Source organism: Macaca fascicularis, chromosome X (assembly GCF_037993035.2).
Source record: "Macaca fascicularis isolate 582-1 chromosome X, T2T-MFA8v1.1".
Lineage (NCBI taxonomy): Eukaryota > Metazoa > Chordata > Mammalia > Primates > Cercopithecidae > Macaca > Macaca fascicularis.
The window spans coordinates 48376371-48394789 of NC_088395.1; the positions used below are offsets into that span (position 1 = coordinate 48376371).

At 44.3% G+C, this 18419-nt stretch overlaps 1 pseudogene; it reads left to right on the forward strand.

Annotated features, from left to right (window-relative positions):
- The first annotated feature begins 1145 nt into the window (after positions 1 to 1145).
- LOC102118964 (ornithine aminotransferase, mitochondrial-like) lies at positions 1146 to 3489 on the forward strand (annotated as a pseudogene).
- The last annotated feature ends 14930 nt before the right edge of the window (positions 3490 to 18419 follow it).

The following is an 18419-nucleotide window of genomic DNA, read 5'->3' on the forward strand; positions in this document are numbered from 1 at the left end:
GGGGTCGAGGCCAGGCTGGGAAAAATAGCAAAACCCCGTGTCTACAAAAAATACAAAAAATTAGCTGGGGGTGGTGGAGCAGGCCTGTACCATCCCAGCACTTTGGGAGGCCAAGGTGGGCAAATTGCTTGAGCCCAGGAGCTTGAGACTAGCCTAGTCAACATAGCGAAACCATGTCTACTAAAAAACCCAAACAAAAAAAAAACCTTAGCAGAAGCCAGGTGGTGTGCACCTGTAGTCTCAAGGCCTAGGTGAGACGATCACTTGAGCCCGGGAGGAAAGATTTCAGTGAGGTTTCTTTTTTTTTTTTTTTTTTTTTTTTGGAGACAAGGAGACAAGGTCTTGCTCTGTTGCCCAGGCTGGAGTGCAGTGGCGTGATTTTGGTTCACTGCAACCGCTGCCTCGTGGGTTCAAGCGATCCACCAACTTTCTTAAGTTATTACAGGGTTTCCAGGAAAAATCCCATACCTGAAAAAGTTAGAAACTGACAGAAAGGATTTGAGATGGCGACCTGCCTCATACACACTCCTTATTAAAACTAGATAACAAATGCATCTTGGAGGAGGGGAGGGGTAGGAAGAATGGAAAAAGAAAATCAGCGAATGCTTACTCAAATTTTGGAAGAATCGAAAGAGAATATCAGAGCATGCGTACTCTGTGGAAGAACAGAAACAGAAAGACAGAGCATGCACACTCTGAACTTAGTAGCCAATCCCTGGGGATGCTTTAGGTGGGAAAATCAGAGTCTCCACCCTAACTTTGAGAAGATTCTGTCCCTGGAGGCTGGACTAATAGAAGCCACATCAGCTTCCCTTGTTCCACCTACACTTCTGACTTCTGATTGGCCAGATGGAGTTCACTAACTGCCCTGATTCGTTCATCATCCTTGGGCAGTGACATTGCAGAATATTGTCTCCTCCTCCAGCCACACTTTGTTGCCACTGCGACAAAGTGGGTGGTCCTCAGGTGCCGTCAGGAGATTTTGATCTCTCTGAAGACTGTTCCTGGATCTTGGGTTAAACATCTGTATTCTAGTCTGAACAGAGAGAAGAAAAAAATTGTCGGATCTGTGATTTTTCTACTTGTAAGACACAATGTTTTCCAAACTAGCACATTTGCAGAGAGCTTTGCTGTACTTAGTCGTGATGTTCATTCTTCAGTGGCTTCTATATCTGTTGCAACGGAAAAAGTCAGTCCAAAGCCCTCCAACCTCTGATTACATTTTTGAAAGGGAATCTAGGTGTGGTGTGCAAAATTACCATCCTTTACCTGTAGCCCTGGAGAGAGGAAAATGTACTTACTTATGTGATGTGATTGTGGTATTGGTTACATCCGCCTTGGCCAATCCTCCTTCTTCGTTCTCGGGACTACAGGCGTGAACCACCCCACCCCCACTAATATTTTTTGGTTTTTTATTTTTTAATAGAGACCGTTTCCCTATGTTGGCCAGGCTGGCCTCAACGTCCTGGGCTCAAGGGATCCTCCCACCGCAGCCTTGAGACTACAGGCATGCACCACCCTGCCCATGCTTTTTTTTTTTTTTTCTTTTTTTTTTTAGTAGAAACCGAGTTTCTCTATGTTGACCAGGCTGGCCTCAACCCCTCCTGGGCTCAAGAGATCCTTCCACCATGGCCTCGGGACTACAGGTATGCGCCACCCTGCCCACGCTTTTTAAAATTTATTTATTTATTTATTTTTAGTAGATACCGACTTTCGACAAGTTGCCCTGGCTGGCCTCAATCTCCTGGACTCAAGTGATATTTCCCCTCGACCTCAGGACTACAGGCGTGTGCCATTTGGCCCTGTTCATTTTAATTATTATTTATTTATTTATTTATTTATTTATTTATTTATTTTAGGAGAGACAGGCTTTCGCTATGTTGGTCAGGCTGGTATCGACCTCCTGGGCTCAAGCAATACTCCCACTTTGGCCTCGGACCTACAGGGGTGAGCCACCCTGCTCACGCTATTTTTTGTTGTTGTTGTTCTTGTTAGTAGAAATGGGATTTTGCTATGTTGTCCAAGCTGGCCTCGACCTCCTGGGCTCAAGCAATCCTCCTGCCTTGGCCTCGGGACTACAGGCTCACACCATCCCGCCCCCACTAATATTTTTAATTTTTCTAGTAGAGATAGTTTTGCTATGTTGTCCAGGCTGGTCTTTACCTCCTGGGCTCAAGCGATCCTCCCGCCTCGGCCTTGGGACTACAGGCATGCACCACCCTGCCTTTTGCTATGTTTCCCAGGCTGGTCTTGACCTCCTGGGCTCACTCAATGATTTGAACCCGGGAAGCGGAGGTTGCATTGAGCTGAGATCACACCACTGCACTCCAGCTTGGGCGACAGAGCAAGACTGTCAAATAAATGAATACAGGAAAGAGAGAAAAGAAAAGGAGAGGAAAGGAGAGGACCAGCTGAATCTCCATAAGAACAGTAAGCTTTGTGGTATTTTTAACTTACTCTCATCCCATCTCGTGCTCCCAGCTTAGTTCTGTTCATTGCTGATGAAATTCAGATAGGATTGGCCAGAACTGGTAGATGGCTGGCTGTTGATCAGAAAGGCCCTTTCCGGGGGCTGACACTCTGTGTCTGCGATGCTGTGGGATGATGACATAATGCTCACCATTAAGCCAGGGGAACATGGGTCCACATACGGTGGCAATCCACTAGGTTGCTGAGTGGCCATTGCAGCCCTTGAGGTTTTAGAAGAAAACCTTGCTGAAAATGCAAGGTTTTTATCTCAAGGGTATTATCTTGAGAAACGAACCCGTGAAGCTACCTTCTGATGTTGTGACTGCCGTAAAAGGAAAATGATTATGTTGTTTATTCATTTACTTATTTATTTATTTTGAGTAAGAGGTTCACTCTGGTTGCCCAGGCTGGAGTGCAATGGCGCGATCTTGGCTCACTGCAACTTCTGCCTCCTGGGTTGAAGCGATTCTCCTGCCTCAGCCTCCTGAGTAGCTGGGATTACAGTCACGTGCCCCTATTCCCAGCTAATTTTTGCATTTTTAGTAGAAACGGGGTTTCGCCATGTTGGTCAGTTGATTCGAACTCCAGAACTCAGGTGATGTACCTGCCTCGGCCTCCCAAAATGTTGGGATTAGAGGCATGAGCCACTGTGCCGGGGAGGAAAAGAATTATTAAATGCTATTGTTATTCAAGAAAACAAAGATTGTGATGCTTGGAAGGTATGTCTACGACTTCGAGATTATGGACTTCTGGCCAAGCCAACCCATGGTGACATCATCAGGTTTCGCCTCTGCTGGTGGTCAAGGAGGATGAGATTCGAGAGTCCAGTGAAATCATTCAGAAGGCCATCTTGTCATTCTGAGGGTAGCAGCTGTTTTCGGTGGTCCCTGGGAGCCAGCTGGAGACAGGTGGTCCTCTGCTCTTAATGCAGGCACATTTCACTCCCATGTGTCTTCAAAATCTTTTTGTGGAATATATGTGTTTTTCAGTTGATACAAAAATATATGTTTTTTTCACTTGATATATGATAGAACAACGTTTTTGAACCTGCCTTTTGCTTTGTAACGTAAGTAAGAGAATGTAATGGCATCTATATTCAGTGAAAATGTTTTGATGTGCAGAACATGGCCGAGTGCAGTGGTTCATGCTTGTAATCCCAGCATTTTGGGAGGGCAAGGTGGGCGGATCACTTGAGGTCAGGAGTTTGAGAACAGCCTGGCCAACACTGAGAAAACCCATCTCTACTAAAAATACAAAAATTAACTAGGTGAGGTGGTGGGTGCCTGTAGTCCTAGCTACATGGGAGACTGAGACAGGAGAATCACTTGAACCTGGGAGGCAGATGTCGCAGTGAGCCGAGATTCTGCCACTGCACTCCAGCCTAGGTGACAGAGTGAGAATCCCTCTCAGAAAAAAAAAAAAAAGAAGAAGAGGTACAGAACATTTTCATCACCACAATGCTATCCCTTGTGCTACTCATTTTTAGTAATACTCACTCTCCTCCCATCCACCATTCCTAACCCCTGGCAACCACTAAACACTTTTTCATTTCCACAATTTTGTCTTTTCTACAATGCTGTACAAATGAAATCTTATAGTATGTAACATTTTCGGGGCTTGTGCCACTCAGCATAATTCCATGGAGATTCCTCCAAGATATTAATATTTGTGTATCAATAGTTCATTGTTGCTGTTCTTGTTGTTGAGACAGATTCTTGCTCTGTCACCCAGGCTGTAGTGCAGTGGCATGATCTCGGCTCACTGCAACCTCCACCTGCCAGGATCAAGTGACTTTCGTGCCTCAGCCTCCCAAGTAGCTGAGACTACAGGCGTGCACCACCACACCCTGGTAATTTTTGTATTAGTAGTAGAGACGGGATTTCAACATATTGGCAAGGCTGGTCTCGAACTCCTGACATTGTCGTCTGCCCACCTCGGCTTCCCAAAGTGCTGGCATTTCATGTGTAAGCCACTGGGCCCAGTCAATAGTTCATTTTTATTATTGAGTGGTATTACATGGTATGGAAGTACCACAGTTCTACCATTTGCTTATTATAGGACATATTGATTATTTCCAGCTACTGGCTATTACAAGTAAAGCTGCTATGAACAATTATGTACAAGTTTCTGGGTGGGCATAAATTTTAATTTCTCTGAAGTGTAATTGTTGAGTTGTATGGTCATTGCATGTTTAGCTTTATAAGAAACTACTAAACTGCCTTCCAGAGTGGCTGTAAGATTTTACCTTCCCAGCAGCACTTAATGAGATGTCCAGTTTCTCTGCATCCTTGTCACCATTTGGTGTTGTCACTATGTCTTTTATTTTAGCTATTGTAATAAGTGTGTAGTGATACCTCATCATGGTCTTAATTTGTATCTAATGAAGCAAATGAGTGTTGAATACCTTTTCATGTGCTTATTTGTTTCTTTCCTCTTCAGTGAAATGTATGTTCACATCTTTTCATGATTTTCTAGTTGGATTATTTGTTTATATTTTTTTACCATTGAGGTTTTTTTTATTATTATTATTTTTCTTGAGACAGAGTCTCACTCTGTTACCCAGGCTGGAGTGCAGTGGCATGATCTTGGCTCACTTCAACCTCTGCCTCCCAGGTTCAGGCGATTCTCATGCCTCAGCCTCCCAAGTAGCTGGGATTACAGGCAGGCATCATCACGCCTATCTAACTTTTGTATTTTCAGTAGAGACGGCTTTTTCGCCATGTTGCCCAGGCTGGTCTCAAACTCCTGGCCTCAAGGGATCTGCCCTCTGTTCACCTCAACCTTTCAAGGTGCTGGGATTACAAGCCTGAGCCACCACGCTCAGTCTACCGTTGAGTTTTCAGAGTAGTTTACATATTCATTATATATTCTGGATGTGAGTCCTTTCTTGGACATGTGGCTTGCAAACATTTCCCCCAGGTCATACCCTTTTATTCATCATTTTAAACAATATTTCTTGCAGAGCCAAAGTTTTAAATTGGATGAAATCTCATTTACTTTTTTCCTTATGGATTATGCTTTTTGAACTGTTCACTATGCCCTAGATCTCAGACATTTCTCCTATGCTTTCTTGTAAAGGTTTTTTTAGTTTTATATTTTAGATTTAAGTCTATGATACACGAGTTTTTTTGTTTTTGTTTGTTTGTTTGTTTGTATAAAGGGTTGAAGATTAGGTCTTTTTTTGTTTGTTTGTTTTTCTTTTTTTTTTTTTTTTTTTTTTTTTGGCCTATGGATATGAAACTGCTCCAGCACCATTTGTTAAGCAGACGATCCTTCCTTCTTTATGTCTCTTTGTAAAAAATCAGTGTGGGGCTCTTTCTAGGTTCTCTATTTTGTTCCAGTGATCTATGTGTCTATTCTTCTCCCAATACTACACAGTCTTGATTCCCGTAGCTATATAAGAAGTATTGAAATATGGTAGAGCCATTCCTCCCACCTTATTCTTCTTTTCCAAAGATTGTCATACACACACACACACACACACACACACACACACACACACACACACATATATATGCATTTTGAGATGCAGTCTGACTTGTGTTGCCCAAGCTGGAGTGCAGTGGGGTGATCTCAGCTCACTGCAACCTCCACCTCCCGGGTTCAAGTGATTCTCCTGTCTCCGCCTCCTGAGTAGCTGAGATTTCAGTTGCGTGCCACCACACCCGGCAAATTTTTGTATTTTTGGTAGAGGGGGAGTTTCGCCATGTTGGCCAGGCTGATCTTGAACTCTTGACCTCAAGCGATCTGCCGGTCTCAGCCTCCCAAAGTGCTGGGATTACAGGCTTGAGCAACCGTGCCCAGCGTTGTCTAAGCTATTGAAAATTCGTTACAGCAGCAATCAAAAATGAATACACACAGAAACATTTATTAGTGAAACAAAATAAAAGGTTAAGAAGCAGACTAATCTATATGCAAACTTCAGCATGCATTTCCAAATAGGGGCAAAAGATGATGGGTTGTATAATAAATGATTGCTTGACAAGTGTCTATCCATTTGAAAAAATGAAGATTAAATCCTTACTTTGAACCACATAAAATAATAAATTCTAAAAATTCAGTGACTTAAATGTGAAAACGTGAAGTCATAAAGAACTAGATGAAAATTTAGGAAAATACTACCATGTAAGACATCTTGAGTTGGCATAGGCACTTCCTGACATTACACCAACGCTACAAACAATGAATCTGACACAGTTAAAGATGTAAAAGTTAAACTATCATCTAATTCAAAAGACACCATAAACAACTGTTTAAAAAGGCAAATTTTGGGGAAAATGGTGAAGGATCCGCAATAAATTAATAGTAACCATCTCTAACATACAACAAAGCTTTTGCATATCAATAAGAGAAACTGGAACAACCCAATGAAAAAATGTGTTCAGGCATGTCACTACTTCACTGTATAGCAGAAAAGCATTACGAAATAGAAAGTATGAAATGAAAATAATAAGGGAAATAGAGAATAGATCCCAGAAGTTTCAACGTTCATCCAATAGAAGTTCCAGGGATAGGCCAGTCACGTTGGCTCATGCCTGTAATCCCAGTACTTTGGGAGGCCGAGGTGGGTGGATCACCTGAGGTCACAAGTTTGAGACCAGCCTGGCCAACGTGGTGAAACACTGTCTCTACTAAAAATACAAAAATTAGCCAGGCATGGTCGCACATGCCTGTAATCCTAGCTACTAGCAGTGCTGAAGCAGGAGAATCACTTGGACCTGGGAGGTGGAGGTTGCAGTGAGCCAAGATCGTGCCACTGCACTCCAACCTGGGCAACAGAGCGACACTCCATCTCAAAAAAAAAAAAAAAAAAAAAGAAGAAGAAGAAGTTCCAGAGATAGAAAATAGAAAGACTGGGCCGGGCGTCATGGCTTGCACCTGTAATCCCAGCACTTTGGGAAGCCGAGGCAGGCAGATCACCTGACGTCAGGAGTTTGAGACCGGCCTGGCCAGAATGGTGAAATCTCATCTCTACTGAAAATACAAAAATTAGCCCAGTGTGGTGGTGCACAACTGTAACCCCAGCTACTCAGGAGGTTGGGGCAGGAGAATCACTTGAACCTGGAAGGCAGAGGTTGCAGTGACGTAAGATCACACCGTTGCACTTCAGCCTGAGCAACAATACTGAAACCGTCTTTAAAGAAAAAAAACAAAAAAAAAGGCCAGGCACTGTGGCTCACACCTGTAATCTGAGCACTTTGAGAGGCTGAGACAGGTGGATCACCTGAGGTCAGGAGTTTGAGACCAGCCTGGCCAACAGAGTGAAACCCCGTCTCTACTAGGGGTTGGTAGTGGGCGCCTGAAATCCCAGCTATTTGGGAGTTCAGAACAGTTACCAGTAACAAAACCCTTGATGGTTTGGCCCCACTGGGGGATGACATGTCTTCGAGTGGGAAAAGGTCAGAGGCCACAGACGGAGGATCAGCCCAGGGGGAGCTTTCTAAGTTGCATTCTTGTTTTCTCCTTGTTTTCTGGAAGGCTATTACCTGTTCTGTAAACGTATAGAGCAAACACTTGGCAGAGCTGGCCCAGTGCTAGCCCAAAGTGGCGTGATAACGTTATGGAATAGTGGGCTTGGAAAGCTCCTAGAAAAAGTGCAGACTCATCAAAGCTGACCAGTAACTGAGCATTCCTTTCCTACCTCTCCCTCTACCCTATGAGCTACGCAATTACAACCAGTATCCCTCACCCATAGACTCCCTTCACACTGTAAGGCAGAAATTCTGTAAGCTTCTGTAGAGGCTCATAGGCTAGGGGCTGGAAAAAAGAATTGGCTCAGCTCAGCTCTAGAGGCTTCGTATCCTACGACCTATCAATCCAGAAACCCTGAAACTCAAGCGGAGTGTCTGGGCTGACACATCTTCCCAGGCACAAAGAGTTATATAGAAAAACAATCGCACAGGCCAGGTGCCCTGGCTCACACCTGTAATCCCAGTACTTTGGAAGACCGAGGTGGGAGGATCCCCTGAAGTCAGGACTTTGAGACCAGCCTGGCCAACATGGTGAAACCCCATCTCTACTAAAAGTACAAAATTACCTGGCTGTCATGGTGCACGCCTGTAACCCCAGCTACTCAGGAGGCTGGAGCAGGAGAATCACTTGAACCTGGGAGGTAGAGGTTGCAGTGAGGTGAGATCATACCATTACACCTCAGCCTGGGCAACAACAGTGAAGCTGTCTAAAAATAAATAAATAAATAAATAAATAAATAAATAAATAAATAAAAGGCCGGGCACAGTGGCTCACTCCTGTAATCCCAGCACTTTGACAGGTTGAGGCAGGCAGCTCGCCTGAGATCAGGAGTTTGAGACCAGCCTGGCCAACATGGTGAAACTCCGTCTCTACTAAAAATACAAAAATTCACCTGACATAGTGTCACATACCTGTGGTCCCAGCTACTCAAGGGGCTGAGGCAGGAAAATTGCTTGGACTCTGGAGGAGGCAGAGGTGCAGTGAGCCAAGATCGAGTCGCTGCACTCCAGCCTGGGCGAAAGAGCAAGACTCTGTCTCAAATACATAAATAAAAAGAAAACCTATTGGATAGATTGGATATGAAAATATTAACTGCTCAAATACATAACTCATTGGAGTAGGTTCGATATTAAAACTGATATAGTTGAAAAAGCAATTACTGAGCTGAGGAAATGAGTCCAAAGAATTCATTAAAGTAATTGGTAATGGATAGAGAAGAAGTAAATAAAAGAAAATTAATAGGGAGGATCGAAGAATAAATATCAAAACATATCTAATAGTAGCCTTATAAGAAGAGAATATAGTCACTAAAAAGGAGAGTGTGCTTAAACAGGTAATGAGTGAGAATTTCTCAGATTTAGACAAATGTCTTAAGATTTAAAGGGATCATCATACACACACACAGGAACAGTGAAATGAAAAACTGTGAAAGACAAAGAAAAATATTTTTAAAATGATCTGAGAGAAATAGCAGGTTACTTACAAAGGAAAAATATTTAAAACTTTATCGGATCTCTCAAACACCACACTGGAGGCAAGGATACAATGGTGTAATGACTCCAAAGTGTTGAATGAAAGGATTTTTTTTTCTTTTTTTTGAGACAGTCTCGCTTTGTCACCCAGGCTGGAGTGCACTGGCATGATCTCGGCTCACTGTAACCTCTGCCCCCCAGTTTCAAGCAATTCTCCTCCTCAGCTTCCTGAGTAGCTGGGGCTGCAGGCGCATACCACCACACCAGGCTAATTTTTGTACTTCTAGTACAAAATTAGTAGAGATGGAGTTTTGCCATGTTGGCCAGGCTGATCTCAAACTCCTGACCTGAAGTGATCTGCCTGCCTTGGCGACCCAACGTGCTGGGATTATAGGGGTAAGCCACTGCACCCAGCAAAAGAAAGGAATTTTTATATTTGGTGGAGTAAGGAAATGTCAGGCATATAAAACTTCAGGAGACTGAAGACACAGGGAAATGTTAAAGCAAACAAGTATTTATTGCACTTATTAAAGACTATAAGGAAGGGCCGGCTGCAGTGGCTCATGCCTGTAATCCCAGCACTTTGGGAGCCCGAGGCAAGAGGATTGGTTGAGCCCAGGAATTCAAGACCAACCTGGGCAACGTGGCGAAACCCCATCTCTACAAAAAATACAAAAATTAGATGGGCATATCAAGTTCCTGTGTCTGTAGAGAATTTAAAAAAAAAAAAAAAAAAAAAAAAAAAAAAAAACCTGGGTGTGGTGCTGTCTACCTGTAGTCCCAGCTAGTCAGGAGTCTGGGGCAGGAAGATTGCTTGGACCCTGGAGTTTGAGGCTGCAGTGAGCTAGGACTGGGTCACTGCACTCCAGCCTGAGTGACACAGTGAGACTTTGTCTCTGAAAATAAAAAAAGATCATAAGGACGATTTTACACAGAGGGGGACTACTGTGATATGTACAGGGACCACTGCAATGGGGTCTTGTGGTGGGAGAGTGATATTAGGATCGACTTCAACTCCACCAAGGACAAGTGGGGATTTGTAGTCAGGGAGTAGGAGCGGGGGGTCAGAAGATGGGAAATTACTTGGAGGAAACCTCAGGGGCAGGGGGATTCTGGCTAAACTGACTTGACAGGATTTTTGCTGAAACGGGCTAAATGGGCAGAGTCCCTAGATGAAGGACAGAACCTGAGGTTGGGACCTAGTCAGAAACAGGACTCAGGAGCCTGACTCAAGTTTGGTCAAAGGAGAGTGTCTCTGTCTGAAAGCATAAGCAATAAAGTCAACAGCAGTAAAATGAGTGGATCACAAAGGATAATTTTTGTGTATTGCTAGGCAGGACTCTGCTTTAACCACTGTGAAAGTTGATTATGTGAAGTGAGTCGTTCTTAGTTTTCTTTTTTTAAGTTCTTATTTGCAGATGAAGCCTTCAGGTACTATGCTTCAGAGAGAATAGTTTGTAACTTTTTTGTTTGTTTGTTTCGTGTTTTTTGAGATGGAGTCTCACTATGTCGCCAGTCTACAGTGCAGTGGCTCCTCCACTCAGTGCAGCCTCTGGCTCCCGGGTTCAAGCAATTCTCTTGCCTGAGCCTCCTGAGTAGCTGAGACTACAGGCGCGTGCCACCACGCCCAGCTAATTTTTTGTATTTTTAGTAGAGACCGGGTTTCACTGTGTCAGCCAGGATGGTCTCCATCTCCTGACCTCAAGATCTGCAAGTCCTGGTGATCCAACAAATCTGTGTTGATGCTGATGCCAGAGAGGTATAATGAGGCATGCCTGACCCACACTTCCTGTCATGGCCTGAAACCGTCTCTCGGGTTAAATTTTAAAAGAGCCCTGGCTTAGGAGGAAGTCCATTCAGATGGTTGGGGGCAAGGGGCTTAGGATTTTATATTTGATTTACAAGTCCTATAAGATAAAAGTGCATAAATTTTAAGGAACAAGTCTTGTGCCTGATGTATGGACCACACAAAAATTTCACCAAACTGTCCAGTGCCAAACCAGAGACATTCGAATGACAAATCAGGGTGAGGAGATGATATTTCCACACTGTAGACAGCTTTTCCAAAGACATCAGAATAAGTCTTCATATCATAATGAGACTCTTACCCCCGAATGTCTGTATTTTTCACTTGACAGAACCCGACCCCCAAATCCTTTACTTCAGCTAGTGGTCCTTTTTACAGAGTTGGCACTCTGATTTAATTCAACTGAATCCTAAAATGCTACTCAAAGACTACAAGAGGTCTCATTCACTTCCCCCACAGTCTTTTGATTTGTTTAGCTGGTGGCCCCTAGGCTTGGGATCTTGGTTCAAAACCATTGTACAAACTAAATTTGTTATACTATTGCTAATTATAGCTGGGTGTGGTGGCTCACACCTGTAATCCCAGCACTTTGGGATGCCAAGGAGGGCGGATCACTTGAGGTCAGGAGTGGGAGACCCGCCTGGCCAACATGGTGAAACCTCATCTCTACTGAAAATACAAAAATTAGCCAGGCATGGTGGTGAGCAACTGTAATCCCAGATACACGGGAGGCTGAGGCAGGAGAATCACTTTAACCTGGGAGATGGAGGTTGCTTTGAGCCAGGATCACGCCACCGCACTTCAGCCTGGGAGACAGAGCAAGAATCCATTGAAATAAAATAAAATTAAAATAAAATAAAACAATTGCTGCTTATGTTGGTATTATGATCTTTGAGCTCCGTTCTTGTTGTCTGTCTACTATTTGTTAAGCCAGTTCTCCTAATAGGAAAATGTTAGCCCAGTGTGTCAAGATGATTGCTAATACAGATGGGACTAATAACATGGAAATTGATGCTGAACTCCAGACAAACCTGGCATGGAGTGACAATGAAGCCTCACTTTAAGATGGTTGATCTGTGAGGTTTTGAAGGAAAGATGTTGATCAGAAAAGGGAATATGAAAGCTGACTGTGGGAATGAATCAGCTTCTCCAGTGCCAATGTGACTCTTTTCAAAACAATATGTAACATTTTTCTTTCTAATAAAACTTCCAACTTCTCTTTGTTCATTGCACATACTGAAGACCACCCCAATCTGTGTGTATGCCCTAAATTGCAATTTCGTGATTCCCAAATAGAGCATTTGATTTAGGCATTTGTCTCTATAATTTATTTTGACTTTGACACAATTAACCAGTATGTCTTTAAAGGTCACCTCGCACCCTGACAAGGTGAGTATTATACTGAATTTAAAAAGTCATTCTAGACTGAGCATGGTGGCTCATGTCTGTAATCCTAACACTCTGGGAGGCCTAGGTAGGTGGATCACCTGGGGTGAGGAGTTCAAGACCAGCCCGGCTAAAATGGTGAAACCCCATCTCTACAAAAAATACAAAATTAGCTGGGCCTGGTGGTGCATGCCTGTAATCCCAGCTACTTGGGAGGCTGAGGCAGGAGAATTGCTTGAACTCAGGAGACAGAAGTTGCAGTGAGCCAAGGTTGCGCCATTGCACTCCAGCCTGGGCAACAGGAGCAAAACTCTGTCCCAAAAAAAAAAAAAAAAAAATCATTCTTTTATAATCTTGATAATTGCTTTGTTGTGCATTTTACTATGGACTTGTTGGATATCTAGGTGGCTGTAAACTACACAGAGAATGATAGAAACAGCAGTGAAGATCATTAGAAAATTGTAGTGTTACTATAAAACAATAACGAAAGGGGGAAATTGTAAGAGTAATGAAACATAAAATTGAATTTTTCCTGTTGCCAAAACCGCAAGAGGAAACCTTTCCCCATTTCACTTTCCTTAGAGCATTTCCTTGAGAAAATTTGTATTTGTAAATTCTTTCATTGATATGTAAGCTTCTGGTGGCCCTATAACCCAGGAATGTCTTGAACTGGAACTCCAGGCCTCAAGTGATCCTCCAGCCTCAGCCTCCCAAAGTGTTGGGATTACAGGCGTGAACCACTACAGCCATCCCCTAGGAATGTCTTTCTTCAGGGCATTGGAGCCATCCCTTTGAAATGTGAATGTTGAGGAAGATGATGTCCCTGTCTCCCTGTCACCAGGGGAGTTTAGCCTAGGTGACTTGCTCCAAGCTGTAAGCACCTGCTTGTCATAGAGATATGAGTTTTATTTTTCCTTCAGATAAAGGCAATTAACTAACACAGATGGGTACTCCAGTTACTCGGTGAACTTAGGACTTGCCTGGGGGCATTTAGTTTTCACCCTTGGCTGCTGCTGTACAAGCAGGCCAATTAGCTACATATCTGGACTTTCTGGTTTCTGCTACCACTTTTTATTGTTTGTTTTGCTTTTTTGTTTGTTTGTTTGTTTTTGAGGTGGAATCACCCTCTGTTGCCCAGGCTGGAGTGCAGTGGTATGATCTCTGTTCATTGCAACCTCTGCCACCCAGGATCCAGTGATTCTCCTTCCACAGCCTCCCAAGTAGCTGGGATTACAGGCGTGCACCACCATGCCCAACTACTTTCTGTATTTTTAGTAGAGACAGGGTTTCATCATGCTGGCCAGGATGGTCTTGAACTCTTAACCTCATGATCCGCCTGCCTTGGCCTCCCAAAGTGCTGGGATTACAGGCATGAGCCATCATGCCTGGCCTCTGCTACCACTTTTGGATTGTATGAAACACTACACTTCAAAGTGTGGGATCTGGCTTCCCAGACAGCTGTCAGAGGGGTAGCTGATGCAGTCTAGAAGTGTGGGGGCGGTCATGCCTGTGGAGTAAATTTTGACCAATAAGAAAAGGAACCAGGAGTGAGAGCCAGGTACGTAAATTGCCTCTCCTCTCCTCTCCCCAATGCACCATTCCAGGCATTGTTTCTCAGTATAGTTTGTCTGTGTGGCCCAAATTCTGTTGCCTTGGGAACCTGAGCTAAAACAATGGACATTCAAACACCTGAAGACAGTGTTACGTGCTGTTGAGGACCCAGATCTGGGCAGAGGAAAATTATCCCAATAAGAAAATGGACAATCTGAGGATGCGGAATAGAGGGAAGGATTAGAAGAACCAGTAGTAGTATAGCGTACGGGTAATATTTTTGGAGAAAAAGGCAGTTCTGGTGATTTTTGCAGTGAACTTCTCAGCTCTGTGTGTATATATATATAATATATATATCCTTTCTTTCCATCACTCTCCCCTATGAAATCGTCCATAAAGTATCCTTTTATAACTATCTATTGCCTGTGAAGTGAATTTTCTTTTTATCTTTTTCTTTTTTATGTAGAGATATAGAGTCTCTGTCGCCTGGGCTGGAGTTCAGTGGCGCAATCTCAGCTCACTGCAATCTCTGCCTCCTGAGTTCAAGTGATCCTCCTACCTCAGCTGCCCTAGTAGCTGGCACTACAAGTGCACACTACAAATGCTTGGCTAATTTTTTTATTTTATTGCATTTTTAGTGGAGAAGGGAGTTCACGATCTTGGCCAGGCTGGTCTCCAACTCCTGACCTCAGGTGATCCACCTACCTCAGTCTCCCAAAGTGCTGGGATTACAGGCGTGAGCCACCGCACCCAGCCTGTCACTTCTTTTTGGAGAATAAAACAGATTGAGTCTTGTGCCAAAATGCAGGGGATAAAACAAAATATTATACACAATAATAGATTGGTTTTCTACATACCAATATTAACCATTTAGAAAACCAAATTGAGAAAAATTACACTTATATAGTGACAAATATACATAAAATATCTAAACCTAAATGATTGGAGCAAGATGGCGGATAGATCCTGTGCCCCACTCAACATTCCATTGAACTGGTAAGAAAATGTTATCAACGGTCAATTTTTAACAGTAGAGGAAAATAGGAAAACGTGTCAGTGGTCCACCAGAAATATTGAAGCATTCCTGGGAGACAGAGTAGATGGGATCAGACTGATAGAGAAACCCAAGAAGACAAGACCACAGCTCAAATCACCGTAGGAAAGAGATGCTGTTTGTTTTTTGAGACAGAGACTTACTCTGTCGCCCAGGCTGGAGTTCAGTGGCCTGATCTCGGCTGACTGCACCCTCTGTCTCCCGGGTTCAAGTGATTTTCCTGCTTCGCTCCCCATTGTAACTGGAATTCACAGAGGCCTACCACCACGGCAAGCTAATTTTTGTATTTTTAGTAGAGACAGGGGTTTCACCCAATTGGCCAGGCTAGTCTCCAACTCCTGACCTCAAGTGATCTGCCTGCCTCGGCCTCCCAAAGTGCTGACATTACATCATGGGACACCGCGCCAGCCCAGGAGATGCTCCTTGTAACAAACCCTCTGAAAAACTCCAAACCCTGAAACAAAAAAACACGGAGCTGGAAAGGGCCTTAGGATAATCATCAGGTAGGTTAATTTAAAAGTTCATTTGAAACATCTGAATCAGCCAGATTCCCCTCCAACACCACAGACAGATTGACTGGCAGTAGCCATTTTTGCCTCTAAGATGAAACTCTGATAATTATTCATTAAAGAAAGTGAAGGCCGGGCGAGGTGGCTCACACTTGTCATCCCAGCACTTTGGGATGCTGAGGCAGGAGGATTGATCCAGATCAGCCTGGGCAAAATAGTGGATGTCATCTCTACAAAAAAATACAAAAACTAGCTGGGAGTGGTGGCATGTGCCTGTAGTCCCAGCTAGATTGGAAGCTGAAATGAGAGAATCCCTTGAGCCTGGGAGATCGAGGCTGCAGTGAGCTGGACTTGCATCACTGCACTGCAGCCTGGGAGACAGAGTGAGATCCTGTCTCAAAAAAAAAAAAAAAAAAAAAAAAAAAGTAATGTATCAGAACTTGGTGTAACTTCAGCCCTTTACAGTAACAAGGACAGAACCACATTTGTGGAGAGGAGACCATGTTCACTCTTTATCCACGACAGACAGATAGTCGGGAGCTTTAAATACCCAAAGAACCTAAGGAAAAATGTTCCCTGTCATAACTCATAATCTTCCAGCCATGCTTCCTTGCACCTGTCTTGTGGGCTGGGAGACCCAACTTATGGATCCCATCATCCCAGGGGGAAAGAAAAATCAAATCCTTCAGTATCTCTTTTGGGGTACCCTCTCCTCTATTTGCATGGAGGTTAAGACACTCAATATCTGGTAGCCGAATGTCACATTTGTGTAATACAGAACTATGTTGGGATAAAATAGAATTTGTTTCCTCTGAGACACAGGTAGAGGTACGTCCACACTGACCTGGGTGGCAGCCACTTCTTCCTGCAGTGCCAGGCAGGGCATGCTCACAGATCTGGGGAACTTCTGCTGCTCCTGGAGCCCCACAACCTCCTTCCTGGCACCCTATCCCTCTGGTGGCTCTGACAGCCCACAGTTGGCCTTGGGTCTCCCCTGCTTCTTTGCCTGCCCTTCTGCCCACCCTGCATATCTGTCTCCCACTGTCCCCACTATGACCATGATTGCCTCTCCCTCCCTGCACTCTCTCTCTCCTACGGCTTCTTGTCTTCGGTAAATGAAACCACAGCCTCTACATTGTGACTGGGGGCAGAACCCGGGACTTGTTCAATTCTCCCTCCCTCCATCACACACACCTGTCCTCCTTAATGTTTCTAGAGTCAGTGAGCTCCAAACTCAGCTCCTCCTGCACCTGCCAGCTGTGGGACCTGTGACAAGACACCTACCATCTGTCTGGGACTCCGTCTCTCATCTATCATATAGGCATAATGATGATAGTGTCCTCCTTCAAAGGCTGGGGAGGACCAGGAGGCCAAGGTGATGGGCCACAAGCAGTAAAAACAGTTCCAATCCTGCCTCCACCTGGGGCTGGTGTTTCAAGCCCCTTGCGTGTGAATGGAGCTTTGATGCCTCCATTCACACACAATGATTTGTTCTAAAATAGACTCCCCTCTGCCTTTCCCTTCCCCACATCTGTTTCCCCTCTGCACCATATAACGGTAACTGTGAGAAAGAACTGTCCCATTCCAAATCATCGTCCCCACCCCAGCCCCCAGGCCCTTGGTTGGTGAGACCCTTGATGGGCAGTCTCATGCTTCTGTCCAGGGGACTTTCCCACCGTTGCTCCCCTGCATGGAGACTAAGTGGACTCTTCTATTCCCTTCCATCACAGGGTCTACAGTGCACGCATCTTCCTCATTCCTCCACGTTCCCCAGATGACGATTTCATCTGTGTCTCCTCCCACATACTCCCCAGTGGACCATCCTGGACCTTGAACCCGAAAATCATTCAGAGAGCAAAGGCCAAGATGCCCAACCACCTGCTGCAGAATCCTGCTCCAGGACTGAAGTGTATGGTCTCTATCAAAATAAAAACTGGAGGCCAGGCGCGGTGGCACATGCTGATAATCCCAACACTTTAGGAGACCAAGGTGGGAGTATCGCATTGGCCCAGGAGTTCAAGACCAGCCTGGGTAACATGGAGAGATTTTCTTGACAAAACCTTAAAAAAAATTAGTGGGTCATGATGTTGCATGCCTGTAGTCACAGCTTCTCTGGAGGCTGAGGTGGGAGGATTGCTTGAGCCCACGAGTTTAAGGCTGCATTGAGCTATGATCATGCTACTGCACTCTAGCCTGGACAGAGCAAGACTCTTTCTCTAGAAAAAACAATCAAACAAACTAACAAACCCAACAACTGGAAACATCCTCCACTAGAATGGTGGTCAGGAACATCTGCCTGCCTTCTTCCCTGATGTCTCTCCAGCACCTAGAACAGCGCTCAGCACAAGGACGCACTCATTAGGTTTCTGTTGAATAAATGACTCCTTTGACGCAGCAATTCCACTTCTAAGAATCTTTTCTAAAGAAATACACATTGTGCACAGCTCTGTATGCACAATAATGAGAGGAGCAAACAACTGGGGAACTTTGCAAAGTTTTATTAACTGTTAGTGACTGATACAGGGAATCAGATGAGGGGAGTGCATGCTAAACAGGAAACAGAGTGAGGGGGGCTTGACCAGGACGCATGGCAATGGGGAAAAGCAGATGGGAGATGCTTATAGTGGTACTTAGTGTCTGTGTGTGTGTGTGGTTTGTAAATGCAGAGGAGAAAATCTGACATTAAACACTCAGACTTG